The sequence below is a fragment of the Cololabis saira genome, chromosome 11 (genome assembly GCF_033807715.1).
Source record: "Cololabis saira isolate AMF1-May2022 chromosome 11, fColSai1.1, whole genome shotgun sequence".
Lineage (NCBI taxonomy): Eukaryota > Metazoa > Chordata > Actinopteri > Beloniformes > Belonidae > Cololabis > Cololabis saira.
The window spans coordinates 29,472,961-29,488,015 of record NC_084597.1 but is presented as its reverse complement, the minus strand read 5'-3'; positions in this window follow the sequence as shown (position 1 = coordinate 29,488,015).

The window sequence follows — 15,055 nt, the reverse complement described above, 5'->3', positions numbered from 1 at the left end:
TCTATCTTTCAGTTCTACATGTACCCTGTAAGTACAGGTAGACAAGTACCTTGTCTTGTCTACTCTTGGGCCTTAAATACATTGTGACTTTGAGGAAGATTTTCTTAAAACCAAAACATGAAGAAGAGACAATTGGGATAGGGTGGGTTTGTTGTGGGGGCGCTTTTTTTCCCCCACCCTCCTTAAAAAATTTGATCAGGATTTTCAAGGCTTTATTTTTGGCTCTTTGATTGGCTGGTAACCTTTTCGTCGGTTTATCCTCTAATTTATGGCTTTTTCTGCAATGAGCCCAAGTGGCACTTTTCAAATTGAATTGCGTTTGGTGACTCGCCTCCCTCTCGTGGGTATTTTCAAGTTCTAATCAAAAACCCTTGCTAAGTACACCTAGGATAAATCAGTGTAGTTGCAAAAATGTGTAAATTTGAAACTTCAATTGAATCATGTTCCTTTTCAGCAAAAAGTGACAACTAATTGAACCAATTATTTGTATCGGGGTTTATTATTTTTTCATCTTTTCCCTTTACTGATCAGATGTTTCCATCGTACCCTCTCTTCTACAATCTTCCTCTATCACACCGGCCAACTGCATATCTTCTTTCATCATATCCAGAAATCTCCTCTCTGGTCTTCTATAGTTTTCAAGCTCCATTTCAAGCATCTTTCTTCCTATTTACTAGCCCTCCTCCTTATGTGTCCATCTCAATCGAGCCTCTCTTACTTTATCTCTATTACTACATCAATCTCCACTGATAACCAATTTAAAAGTTAAAATGTCAACATTTACAGCAGAAATGAACACATTTACACCCTGATACAAAAAACAGTTTTACTCTTTATAGCTAGATTTTACATCCATGACAACTGTGTGGAGGTGGATTTTCATGTATTTCATCAAATAAAATTATATAAAGCCACAAATCTATGCATAATTAGGTGCATGGTAGCCTATATCTAGTGACAGCTGCATTGCAGTCTCATAGTTGTGAATAAAGCTCAAATGAGTAAAATCATTCTAATTATAAGGATAACTATAGCTTGATTTTTTTGTTAATGGTACTAAGATACAGCCACAACAGCCCCTGTTAGTTTGGAAGGGTCTGGGAATGAAGCCTAGCTAAGCTGGCAGCAGAAGCTACCTTTGCAGCTAGCCAAAGGCTCCCAGTGAGGGCTAACTGGTGTATTGCCAGCTGGATGGTCTCCAGCTTGTTGGCTGTTAGCTGAAGCTTAATTAATGACTTAATACAGTACCTGATATAATTTACAAAGCATGAAAAGAACAACAAAAGAAGATGTTGATCACACTGGTAGTTCAGCCACAGTGGTTAAAAATTGAGACATGAACTTTAATTTAAAGAATAGAAAATCACCTTGAAGATTTCTTAACCAAAGTTAATTCACACATTCCAGTCTTAAAGTCTCTCTCAGAGATGTAGACTGCTTGAGAGGGCGATAGGGTCTGGTTCTTCTCCTTTTAGTCAATTTTATGACTTTAAAGGAGCTTGAGGCAGGATTTATGAAAAAAATTTGTATACATTTTAAGTTTTCTAGTAATAATGTCAGATGAAGCGTTCCAAACCAAAAAGAATGAGCCCTCTAGCGTATCTGTCCGTTGCCTTGAACAGGCTGTGTGCTGCAAAATGTGCTGCAATTGTGGGGCCGAATTTCCCGCGCTGTCCTGCAGATGTGACGTCACATGATGCTGCATGCGCGTTCTCCCCGTTCTCCCGTGCCGGCTTCACTGTTGGCTGCAGTACCCCCGACGGCCGTCGTGGCAAAGGGTGACGCTAATGAGTCTCATTTCTTAAAAGGAGCCTCATGCTCCTTTAAGGCTTACTTGTGCCAAGCGGCTGCAGAGACCTCAACAAATACTTCTTTGTTTGGTTTGATCAAAATGTGTATTCCTTTAGGTGGTTTGTCTGACGGGCCTTTCCTCCTCAGGTGTGACCTCACTCAAAAAGGTCATGTCTATATCACTCTCCTTGGTTTGGGAAACTGATCTCAAGATGTTGGAAACCAGGCCTGGATCACTACACGAGTTAACTATGAAAATCATTGGATTAATCATGATCAAAAATTAATCCAGTGACAGCCCTACCTAGATTTTCACAGTCTCTTCTGATTTAGTTCTTATGTCTTGTTCTTGTTATGTCTTGTTCTTATTCAGGAAGTGAAATTAAGCAGCCAAAGTCACCTCTTTTTTTCCCATGGCGGATACACACACTGCATGTTAGATGTCTTTCCTATATGTGTGTATGGGCTGCCTGTCTTTGCCATTTTTATTCTTTATGATTTCTCCTGAGTCATTTTAAATCCTGTTATTTATGATTGCGTCCCTCTGTCTGCCTGTTAGTGGCTGTGCACAGGACAAACAGATGATATAGCACTTTGGCTTCACATTCAGCTTCTAATGATGTCTCCACGCAACAACTAAAACTCCCTGCAAAGGACACGTCGTTCCTGATCCTTTTGATGTGCGCCAGCAGAGTTCACAGAGTGATGCAGTGTGACTATGAACATAAGAAAGGAATCTGTTGTCAACTGATGTCAGGTTATATCAAAACACTTAAATTTTACAATCTCAGTGATTCTCTTTTTCTCTTTTGAATTTTCATTGAACAAAGGCACATTTGTCTTGGTAAACAGAGACAAGCGGGTCTCATTCAACCTCTGGGAGAACAGCCAGCACTGGCTTAGTTTCTCATTCAACCGCAGTGTAGCACCACTTTAGTAGAGCTCGCCTCTGAAAAATGCTTCAATGCAGCCAGTGAACTCTTCCAGATGAACGACTCAAACTGGGTCACCTTGTGAGTAAGATCCAGTGGGGAAAACATTAGAGTGAGCTGTTTTAACATATAGTGAAACTATGAGGAATTAACCTTTCTGATATTACCAAGAGCTGCGGTTCATGTGGGAACCCTTTACAAGGAATTGTAGTTTTCTTTTATTGTTTTCATGATCATTTCATCATCACAGGAACCCAAGACATAGAGTGGATATCATAGCCCTGAAAATGGCCCGAGTAGTAATACTTCTGAGATTATCTGGGATCGTATGAGTGGGACTGGAAGTACTGAATATTTATCATCTTTTGAGTACTCCTTGCATTTTATTTCTGCTGTTCTCACACTGGAAGTCTAGCTGTTCATCTGAGAAGATGCTGCAAGCTATCATGATCTAATGAACTTTAATGAATGAGCACAAATCAATAAATCATTACATACACATCTATATATGTGTGTAGACGGAGATAGAGATAGAGAGAACTCAACCGATACCCTTAATTCTGCATACGTATGCATGCTGCTTTGGCCAGATCTGACACTCTGGCATGGGGTTGCATATTGGATTTTACGCTTTCCACTTTATCAGTCTTAATTTGTCCAATCTTACCTGTTCCTCAGACCTCAACAGAAATGCAAAGACTGAGGGTGAAACGTAATTTTTGAACACTTTGAATAAAGCCCCAGGATATTTAAATTAGGTGGCTTTCTAATCAAAATGTAGAGGTAATTCTGCAGGTTTTATGGTAAATGATTATCCTTCTAGATAAATGCATTGTAACTGTTATTGTAGGAATTTCTATATGTATAATTCACTTCTGATTATTCAAAGTAAAAGTTAAATAATTTTCATATTTCATCATGACAACATTGCTGATGTGACTCTTTGGGTAAACATAGTGTAACTACAAATCAAATTCAAAATATAATAAAAGATGAATAAATTGCTCTATGAATACTTATGTTGCTAGTCAGCATTCATTCATTATGTAATTGTATTTTTTGTTCTAGACAATGACGTTTAAAGACCCTGATGATGGCGCAACATGATAGTACTGTTACAACATGGACATATCTGAGCACCTGCTGAATGGATTAACATAAAACAGAAATGTATTTCTCCATTGAAGATGGAGACCTTGAACAAGATAAACATTGGCTTAGATAGCACTGCTTTTCTCTGCTTGTACGGTATATGTGAAGACAGCACATCAGACCTATCTGTCCCCACAGATGCAACATCAATTCCTCCCTCAGCCCCATCACACATTTTTTTCCCTTTTTCTCTTGTACAACTTTTATGTCTTTCACCTTCCTGCCACATACCTCCACATTTCACGTCTTCTCACTTTGTCAGCCTTCCCACTCTCCTCTCAACCTCCCAGAGAATCAAACCACCAAAACCAGTGAGTGAGCAGAGGAATCTGTTAAACCTAATGGTGGAAATATGTAATCTGACAGGGGATGTTGCGAGTAATTTAGAAAAGGAAGATTGGAGATAAGGAGAAATGTCTCCTGCTGTACCAAGGTGAAACAAGGTGTGGATAGGCATGGGAGTCACGTAGGAACTAAGCCTTCTTGCTTCTCTCTCTTGTTCACACACCTAGACACGCAAACTATAGTTGAATTGTAAGAACTGACCTGAATGCCATCAGTCTCAGAGGTGATTGTGATTCAGAAATTAGATTAGAGGACTGCACTGCTAGAGTTATATCCTCCTTTACAACATTGTAAATCCACCTGTTTACACTGCAATAGGCAGAACAACAACTTATCTTCTACCATGTTTGGAAAAGAGTGAGTCACTTCCCTTAATTTACTTGGACATGGCTTCCTTTTTTCTTTTTTTTCCAACCTTGTGCTCCAAAGTTCTGCATGAATTGAAACTGTATAATCAAAGACTTGAATCATTTAAGATTTTCAAGAGTCTTGAATCTCAATTCACCAGTTTTTCTGGTTTGATTTTATGGAGCTTAAAGGTATTGTGACATGAAAAACACATTTTTCTTGATTTTTTGTGTTTTGTTGGGTGTCTTGACATCAATTACACCCAAAAAACAACAAACTTTTAACATTCAGTGTATTGTGTGCTTTCTGGGATTTTCCGCATAACTATGCAAAAACGGCGCATCTGGTTTGGTGGCGGGCCGTTACGTATAGACCCGCTAAATCACCGCCCCCTCCACCCAGCTCCCTGCCTCCTCTCCTCTCCAGCGCACCATAAAGGCTGATTTATGGTTCCGCGTTACACCGACGCAGAGCCTACGGCGTAGGGTTACGCGGCGACGCGCACCGTACGCTGAACCCTACGGCGTAGGCTCTGCGTTGATTTAACGCGGAACCATAAATCAGGCTTAACACGGAGCTGTTTAGAGCCTCTTTTGTTCTAATCACCGGAGGAAAACTGATAAGAAGACCCGCGGCCACTGACTGGACTTAAGATAAGGGGACACTGCTGCTTGCATGCCTTTATTTTTATGATTGTTTGCTGTGGTTCTTCCTGCTGCTTTTCCGTGCATGTTTCGCCTGTCGCTCCGACGCCGCTGTGAGCGTATGGGTGGGTTGGAGGAGGTTTGGAGGAGGAGCGGGGAATGATTGACAGGAAAGGGGGAAAAGGAAGCGTTTTTCACGGCGCAAAAAAACACTGTCATAAAAAGCCAGGAATGGAGTACTAGAGTGAAGTTTTTCTTGTTACACTCTTTTAGACACATTTGAGGGATGTTGGCCAAGACTTTTAATAGTGTTAAAAGCATGTTAAAAATGATGTCACAATACCTTTAAAATTTACTACATAAAAACCTCTGTAAAATAACTTTTGTATGTTGTTCTGCAATATGTATGTGTAGCCTACTCGTGCTACCGGGGTCAGCCGACAGGAATGAGGACACAAGGTTTAGCGGAGAAATGGTGGATTTTATTCGTCACCAGACACATGCACAGACAAAAGCACTCGGCAGCAGCCGTCGTCTCCGGGTCTCCGGCAGCTCCGTGTCATCCCTCTCTACAGACCCCTTTGCCGGTGTGCAGCCGCTCTTCTTAAACACACAGGCAGGGAGGAAAGATTGATCGGACACACCTGTGCCCAATCAGCTGATCCAAGCCTGCGCCACCTGTGAGCTACTCCCCCGCAGACCACGCCCAATCCTCCACCCTGCCACAGTATGAAATATCGTGCATGCTGAAGACTATTTTCAATTTTTATTCCTGAGGGCTTTAGTTGAGATGGCATTAGTACTATTGTAATTTTTTCTTTAATTCTTTATTTAAAATTAATTTATATAAACTTGATTTAATTTTCCAGAAGTTCATTATTTGGTACCGTATATCAAAAGGAAGCATTCACAGCTTGTTTTATATTTGTTCACCAGTTATGTATAATTATTCATTGCGTTATCACAATGAAGAATCAGAAGATAAACAGTCACTACAAATCAAAGTTATTATTTGCCCTCATTTTGCAATACACGGAACTGAGGAAACTCACCTTTGCTATGTGTAACATAAATTAAAAGACTTATTGTGGTAGGGGGGGATTGTAGCAGGAATTTGACAGTTCTTTCACTTTCACATTGCAGCATCACTCATTATTAGTTAGGATTTGGAATAAAGAAAAAACTATTTGTAAATAATCACATTTTGAATGCTTGCTTATGACAAAACAATAATCAGATCTCATAATCTTTGAGTCTTTGTGACACTATTACATGTATTACTTTATTGTAACTGTTTCATATTCTGGAGTGACATTAGTTTCGATTAAAACATTTAGTGTTTTTTTTTTTTTTTTGTGCAGCATACTGTGAATAGTGTTGTCCTGCACTCAAAATAAGTTGGTCATCAGCAGCTGTTAAATGCTGCCAGAAACAGGAAAGTAGTCCAGCTGTGAGACAGGTGTTTGGCAATGTCGCTTTTAATGTTTGCTGTTTTGTATAAGTTGTGTTCGGTTTAATTATGTCACCTGAGTCACGGTGTTTTTAAACCTGACTGATTCACAGTTTAAACAAATGGAAAGAAGCTGGAACATTTTATGTCATGCACATCTGTGAGAAAAACGTATCCACCATGAAACAGACATTTTGTGAAAACTGTTGAGTTTTTAGTTCAAAATTTACAGCATCTCATTTACTCATTAGATTAAATTAAGAATGTTTTTCTATATGGTGTTTCTTGTTTAGTAATCCAATGTACAGAATAAATTAGAGACACTAAACACAAGAAATAGTGATACTAGTGTTAATAGTGATACAAATAGTGATATTTTTATATATTTTTGAAAAATAAAGACATTTCACTTATTACGAGCACTTACAGTGTATCTGTATCTGTAGGAATTTAAAACATTTTTTCTTTATTTTCCTTCTTCTGACAAAATGAGGGCCTTTTTGCCCCCCTAAACGTGCCCCAAAAGTCACCAAATTTTGCACGCAAGCCAGGCCTGGCGAAAAATTTGATATTTTATGGTTTGCATTAATGGGCGTGTCAAAATGGCTCAACAGCGCCCCCTAGAAAACTTCGTGCCTCAAGCCCCACAATACGGTTTGATGTACATGCACGAAAATCAGTACACACCTGTATCATGGCGCAACTTAAAGAAAAGTCTCTTGGCGCCATGGCCGAAACCGAACAGGAAGTCTGCCTTTTTGAATTAATCGTGTAATTTTGGCGCAATTTATGCCATTCCTTCGGCAGTTAATACGGCCTGAACTGTAACGTGCACCCAGGTGTGTTATACATCAAAACGTGCGTCTCCATCCTGCGACGACGCGCATTACTTTTCTCAGTCAAAAGCGTTACCGTGGCGACGAAAGACGCCAAAAAAGTGACCCCCCCCTTCATCTGATTGGTCCATATGTGAGTTCCTACTTTCTGCCATAACTTTTGAATGGTTTCATATATGGCGCTTTTCCACTAGTACCTACTCAGCCCGACTCGCCTCTGTACGGCTCGTCACGCATCGTCCCGGCTCCACCCGCTTTGTCCTCGTTTGTTTTTCCACAGCCAGGTGAGAAGTGGGCGCGTTGGGGTGGGATTGCGCAACCCCTTTATTTGTGTCAGCGCAGATGAGAAAATCAGCTGGAGACGCGAGCGGCTGAGAGTAAAACACAGCTCCTGGTAGATCTGATCGTTCCTTATCACCCGTCTACATCCCTTTTTTAATTCTCTCCTCAGCCACCAGGTTTATGAACATCTGCACCTCAGAGTTGGATCACCAAACAGACGTTTGCGCTTTATCCACCTTATTCCTACGGCCCATGAGGCTTTGCGCGAATTGTGGGAGCTCCTTCCGGTGCTGCCCCAACCGGCGTTTGTTTACATGCTGAGTGAACGCGTTAACCCTCTTTCTCTGAGCGTCGGGGATATAAAACATGTGGAAACACCACCTGTCACAGCTCAAACGGGACAATATCATCTCACCTCTGCCTCCTGCTGTTGAGGGATGGGAGGACGACCTGAAGAAGTGAAGAAATGCTTAGAAGATGAGAAGTATCTCATTCTTCCCAATGGGCAAAGTGGATACTCCTCCAGGTGGGTAAATATTGTTACTTATCAGTACTCGAGATGAGGGGGGATGAGATCCCCCCTGAAATAAAAACGGTCCAAATCATCCCCCTTTCCATCCCTTATGTCATTTCATTAATGAATGTGGTTTTACTGCTATTTCAACATTTAGAGTCATCACCAGAAAATAACCTGTTTCAAGTAAATTTTCACCTGAAATAAGTAGGAAAATCTGCCAGTGGGACAAGATTTATCTTCTTATTACAAGCAAAAAAATCTTGTTCCACTGGCAGATTTTTCTACTTATTTTAAGTGAAAATCTACTTGAAACAGGTGAAAATTGTTCTTTTTTCCAGTGATGAGTCTTGTTTTAAGTGTAATGAGATTTTTTTTTTACTAAAATGAGACATTTTAAATAGAAATAAGACAAATATTCTTGTTAAGATTTTGAGTTTTTGCAGTGATCCATTTTACTTATCCTGTAAAGGACAGAGTCATATTGATAAGTTCAGAAAAGTGTTTTTTATTGTTGTGTTTTGATGTATTTGATGTAAGTCCAGTGGATATTTAAAGCTTACAGAAGGCTGCATTTAACTGCTGCTATGTCATTCCTGCAGTATTTCTGCAGCTGTTTTTGGTCAGTGCTATTGTTTGTAATATATTATATTATTTGTAATCAGCACAAATGATCTGTCCCCATATGATAAAATCCACCACCCCCCCTGATTTTTTTTTTTACAACTCGAGTACTGCTTATAATCTATGAACTAATGTGACAGGTAGGCTACTTGTGAACCTACATTAAGACAAACTGTAAGCCATCTTTTATATTTATTCTTTCAGGTCCAGCTGGCAGTGATGTGCCTGGGGCTGCAGAGCTGCAATGCAAGCTGCTTATCTGGAAACCAACTGAGCACCTGGAGTTCCAAATTTCATTTGACAAAGACTTCAGATACACACATGAAACACCTCCAGAACTTTTCACACATGCTTCACACAAACATTTGTAGATGAATTTGGTACAAAGAAGATTCAGCTCTGCCCCTCTGTGTAAAGCTAGGGGGAAAACAGTACAACAGACTTCATTTTTGTTTTCAGTTTTATTAAAAACAGAACCTGAAAGATCCCCTCCTGACATATTAGGACATACAATATTGGGACATGAATCAAAACATTTTAACACAAAAATATTGTTTAACAAAAGCACATTACATTTGTGTCTTAAGTGAGAGAAATTCAGTTTACTGTCGGAGGACTTAAGAAACCAGAAAATATTCACACCTGACAAACTGAAATCACAATATTTAGACTTTTATCTCCTCAAAAAAACAACAATTGCAGCTGGACCTCAGTTGTTTTCAGAAAATGTTAAATGAATGAAATATGTAAGTGCAGCTCTACAAACTACATACAGCACTTAACCTGTTGAGAGTTGTGTGTTAAAGATACTGTAAGTGTAACGGTACCTAAATTGTTTTCAGAAAATGTTAAATGAATGAAATATGTAAGTATGTTTAAGTGCAATATTAAATGTCTTCTCACTTTTCACTTGAAATAAACTCAGCTCTTTAATTCACTAAACCAGCACAAATCTTGAGCATTTTGTCAATTTTGGGCACAAAGTTAATTTGGTCCTGTTTGAGAAAGAATCTTGTACACCTCCAGGTGCCTTATTCAACATGAATGCGGGCATGAGCAATGCGGCGTGTGTGAGTGACCTCCTCACTGGTCAGCTGGCATCCTTTGCGTGTGAATGCTGGAATGATTAGCCTCACCCTACGCTCCTCCAGCAAGTCTCTAAATGTGAAACCACGGTCACCCATCACCTCATCTCCAGCACGTAAATAATAGAATAGGTGTGGTCCTCCATCCCTGGGTCTGACCACTGTGTTTGGGCATCACAGGAAGCTTTGGTGTTGATCACAGCTCCTCCTTCTGATCCATCTGGTCAGGCTCATCTGAGGGAGCAATACAGTACACAATTATTAAGATAAGATATGATACATTAGGGTTTTCCCTACCATTATAACACCCCCAGGCCCCTCATCAAATGTACCTGGGGGAAAACCCACAACCCCCCACCTGCAACCACATCACCTAAGCCCTCCAGAAGTTTAGGAAAAAACCGGTACATTATCACAGCCAGTACTGGAGTTGAGGGGGGATGAGGGGGGTGGCATCCCCACCCTGAAATAAAAACGGTCCAAATCATCCCCCCTGTAAAACTGCCACCCCCCCTTTACATCCCTTATGTCAGTTCATCAATGAAAGTGGTTTTACTGCTATTTCAACATTTACATTTAACATTCTGGTTAGAGTCATCACCACAAAAATGTGACAATTCTCACCTGTTTCAGGTAAATTTTCACTTGAAATAAGTAAGAAAATCTGCCAGTGGGACAAGATTTATCTTCTTATTACAAGCAAAAAAAGTCTTGTTGCACTGGCAGATTTTTTTTACTTATTTTAAGTGAAAATCTACTTGAAACAGGTGAAAATTGTTGTTTTTTCCAGGGATGAGTCTTGTTTTAAGTGTAATGAGATTTTTTTACTAAAATGAGACATTTTAACTAGAAATAAGACAAATATTCTTGTTAAGATTTTGAGTTTTTGCAGTGATCCATGTTACTTATCCTGTGAAGGACAGAGTCATATTGATAAGTTCAGAAAAGTGTTTTTTATTGTTGTGTTTTGATGTATTTGATGTAAGCCCAGTGGATATTTAAAGCTTACAGAAGGCTGCATTTAACTGCTGCTATGTCATTCCTGCAGTATTTCTGCAGGTGTTTTTGGTCAGTGCTATTGTTTGTAATATATTATATTATTTGTAATCAGCAAAAATGATCTGTCCCCATATGATAAAATCCACCATCCCCCCTGATTTATTTTTTACAACTCGAGTACTGATCACAGCTAAGATTTAAAATTTAATTAACAAAAAACTTTTTTCTTATCAACATGTCTGTAGTGAAACTATTGTATTTTTATTCTAATGCTGCCCTGCAGTCCGTGCCATAAACACACTTTGTATTTTAACTGCACAGAAAATAATAATAAATAATACTAAAGGTTGTCATTACCGGACAAATACTACAATGCTGTGTCCTCCATACACCTGAAATCATAACTGATATTCTCATTACATTAACCTGAAATCACACCTGATATTCTCATGAAATTAACCTGAAATCATACCTGATATTCTCATGATATTCCTGTCAATCCTCTGAGGATTCCCGTCTCTCCTCCGGCAGTCTGTCGGATCCGAGCCACAAAGTATGATGCAGGTTTTCCTCCACAAAACGACGTACCCGAGCTCCGCAAGGACATTTTAGTAAATGCTACGGTTGATAAACATGTTAAACATTAAATGTCAGAAAACAAAACCGTAACTTCTCTGCTAGATTGAAAGCAAATTGCTTTAAAATAAACCGCTGTTCATGCTCAGCTGCCATGGTTAGTCAATGGTTTTACGCTACTTCCGGCGGCTAACCGGAAGTCACTCCCACAGCAGTTTCTACAGTAGAGGCTCCAGGAATAAGGTGGATAATAAAATCGCCGCGAGTCGTTCCCGCGCTGACTCCCGCTTCCTGATTCAAACGTCTGACGGCCCCGCCCCCCGACCAATCAGTGGCCTGTAGTGTGATGACGTCAGATCCAGGGCCGACTCAGCACACTTACAACCTCGGCAGCCTCGTTAGAGAAAAAGTATCTGCTTGGCTCCACCCGCCTCGGCCCGTAGTGGAAAAGCGCAAGACGGGGGCGTGGTGGGTAGAGGCACGCTGAGTAGGTACTAGTGGAAAAGGGCCAATAGAGAGTCGTAGGTGGTGTCATCTGACTCGGTTTTGAGTACTTGACCCCTTCATCTGATTGGTCGATATGTGATAGTGTGGGAATTGCAGAAAAATGCAGAGACAATTTCCCATTCAAAAAACGTGTGTTGTTTATCATAACCAGCCGCCTTAAGTGCAGCCGGGACGTGCGACTGAGGCAGGCCGTGATGGGAAGTAGGGACAGGCGCAAAAAGTCTTGCATTGTCCAGCAGAGCGGACCGCTGGAGAGCAGCAGACCAAGGAACCGTGGCATTAGGGACAAAATCCCCTGGAACCCGCAGCGGCTGCCCATAAACAAGCTCGGCAGATGAGGACTGTAGGTCCTCCTTTGGCGCGGTCCTGATGCCCAGCATCACCAGACCCGTCGCCAGACCTCAATTTTAAGGGGGGCATATCAACTGCATGGGGGGGCACCATTACTTCAGCCATATATTCACGCAGCATTGATACACAACCATCACGTTGAACATAACCAACAGTAAATATGACCAGCTATATACCCTATATACCCCCCCCCCCCCCCCCCTTTCCATCCCGTCATTTCATCAATGAATGTGGTTTTACTGCTATTTCAACATTTAGAGTCATCACCAGAAAAATAACTTATTTGACAATTTTCACCTGTTTCAAGTAAATTTTCACTTGAAATAAGTAGATCTACCAGTGGGACAAGATTTATCTTCTCATTACAAGCAAAACAATCTTGTTCCACTGGCAGATTTTTCTACTTATTTTAAGTGAAAATCTACTTGAAACAGGTGAAAATTGTTGTTTTTTCCAGTGATGAGTCTTGTTTTAAGTGTAATCAGATTTTTTTTTACTAAAATGAGACATTTTAACTAAAAATAAGACAAATATTCTTGTTAAGATTTTGAGTTTTTGCAGTGATCCATTTTACTTATCCTGTGAAGGACAGAGTCATATTGATAAGTTCAGAAAACTGTTTTTTATTGTTGTGTTTTGATGTATTTGATGTAAGCCCAGTGGATATTTAAAGCTTACAGAAGGCTGCATTTAACTGCTGCTATGTCATTCCTGCAGTATTTCTGCAGGTGTTTTGGTCAGTGCTATTATTTGTAATATATTATATTATTTGTAATCAGCACAAATTATCTGTCCCCATATGATAAAATCCACCATCCCCCCTGATCTTTTTTTACAACTCGACTACTGCCTATATAGCATAATTCCTTGCAATTTTAAGCATAACATCAAAGCAGTATCCACAAAACATTGAAGCAATATCCACAAAACACTTGACTATGCAAAATAGATGTAACGCCAGAATCGTCTCTCAAACTGAAAAAGCATCACGGCGGGTGCATTTTAAAACAGTCAACAGAGGGATATGCATTTCCTTTAGCACACGCGTGCGCACCCATATACACACAGGCACACGCACTTTGATCCTACTTTTAGTGGAGGCAGCGCTGTCCTCTTATTAGTCCATCCTGTGTCAGTACAGCGGGAGGCGGTGTCGTGCCAAAAAGTGATTGCCTGCCAGAATCTGATTTGTGGCCGCGGGAGCGTGCACAGCAGCCCGTTGAGCGACAGCGCTAAAACGTCAGATTTTCAGATTATGAAGCTCAAGAATGAGATCAAGTCATATTTAGGCAGAAACAACTTTTCATTCAAACTGTATTTGGCCTTCACTCAATTTTTGTCAGGTGAAAATGCCTATTTTGTGTTGTAATGGTCCTTTAAAAGAGTTAAAAGCAATCATGTGAGCTCTGTTTATATTATGAAGCTCAAGAATGAGATCAAATCATAGGCTATTTAGGTATAAAACACTGTATTTGGCCTTCAATCAATTTTTGGCAGGTTAAAAGACCCATTTTCAGATTCAGATTCTGGCAGGCAATCACTTTTTGGCACGACAGTCCATTTTCCATCTTCGGGGGGGACCGGGGTGTCGGTCATTTTCTTCGCCAAGAACTCACGGGCCACAGCATATTCAGATTCAACCACATAAGCTCCAGCTAATTCCAATAGAGAAGTTACCTTTGATGGGTCCATGAAATTATTCTGGGCCTCTGGATCCAGAGCAGCCAGTGCGCCTATAAGCTCGCTGCTGCGGCGCAGGAGAGATGGATGCGCGTTTTGGAGAGCGCAGCAGCTGCGCTCTCCAAAACGCGCATCCATATCTCCTTGCACAGCATCGATGACACTGTAAAATAGCCTCTTGAACTCGGTATTTTCGTCTATGTCACTCTGTGCTTGTCCAATGGTTTCTTCAGGTTCTTGTTAACTGTGCGTCTTCTCTTGCTTGGACCGGGGGCGGTCACTGGCACAGCCTCGCTGGCCATGACTGGAGGAGCGCAGAGATCTCATAGCGCAGCAAATTCATTTTCTGTGCGCAGTGTCTTCACACAGTCACACAGCGCTATTCACAAATGTCACTGCAGTGAACAAGTCCATGTCTTCGCCAGCGAAAACTAGACCGCAGATTCATTCATTCATTCGAATTGCGCGGTAACGGTTATTGACGTAGGCTATAAAATCTGACGTTTTGGCCGTTGCAGTGTAAATTTCCCAATCAAACATAAACACACCATTCATATATTATATTTTTTATATTTTAGTGACAAAGAGAGCAACATTAGTATTTTTAACTAAAAAATAATAAAATAAAGATTAAAAAAATGTTTGTTTGTTTTTTACGTGCCCCCAGTGGGGGGGCACACCCGTCGCTATGGGCGGGCCCGGCCCCCTATGGCCCGCCCATAGCGACGGGTGTGAGCATCACCCATGGGAGTTTGTCAACCCAGTTATTGTCTTTGAGGCTGGCACGCAGGGCAGCTTTCATTGACCTGTGAAACCGTTCAATAAGACCCTTAGCCTGTGGGTGATAGGCAGTAGTGCGGTGGAGTTTAACTCCGAGGTTCTGTGCCACAGCGGTCCACAGTTCAGACGTGAACTGTGCGCCTTGGTCAGAGGATATAT